The 773-nt window shown below is 22.8% G+C and overlaps 1 protein-coding gene across 1 annotated transcript in view; it reads right to left on the reverse strand.

Annotated features, from left to right (window-relative positions):
* LOC107626793 overlaps positions 1 to 773 on the reverse strand; it is a 6,466-nt gene that overhangs the window by 5,095 nt on the left and 598 nt on the right. The window lies entirely within an intron of this gene.

Below are 773 nucleotides of genomic sequence, written 5' to 3' on the forward strand. Positions count from 1 at the left end.
ATATTTTTTGAAAATTTTTTAAAAATTAAAAACTAAAAATATATTTTATCCTAATTATTTTAATGAAAAATCCTTAATGTTATGAAAGGTTGCGGTGCAAAATATGTGCAAATTGATTAGTCACTCATCTATCTGCTACTTTACACTTTGCCTAGATGTTAGTAAGTCTTAAATAGGGTTAAATTTTTAAGAAGTTAGAGAGTATTAGAAAGGGATAAATTCTTAAAAGAGATGATTCATCAGGACATGTTAGAAGAGATTTTAATTTTATAATTAAAATTTTAAATTTGAAATTTGTTATTTCTATTTTCTTAAATAAAAATAAGAAAAGAGACTTTTATATTAAAAAGGCATGTTAAATATAAAATTAATTATTTATATATTTGATGATAAATATAAAAGGCTTCTTTTTCTTTTGTTTTTATATTAATCAAAGTAATGGAGGAAGCTGAAAGTAAAACACAAAAGTCCAAATTGAAAGAGCTATACAAAAATTAAGAGCATCTTGTATCTTAAAGGTGCTGATTTGCTGAAATATTTAATTGATACCTTTATTTAAAAAATTAAATTGACTCCAATTTTTAAGTTCTATTAAAATCATATTTAATCATATTTTCCTTGTTAGTCATTACATTAACTTTTCTTATAAATAAGTAGAAAAAATAAAACATTTTACACCCTTAATTATAATTAAGCTGCCAACTTGGCAACTTGTGTGTGTATCTTTATTTCTAAAGGCTTAATTATCTCTAAAATTGAGAGTGTGCCGATGC

This window comes from Arachis ipaensis, chromosome B01 (genome assembly GCF_000816755.2).
Source record: "Arachis ipaensis cultivar K30076 chromosome B01, Araip1.1, whole genome shotgun sequence".
NCBI classification, from domain to species: domain Eukaryota; kingdom Viridiplantae; phylum Streptophyta; class Magnoliopsida; order Fabales; family Fabaceae; genus Arachis; species Arachis ipaensis.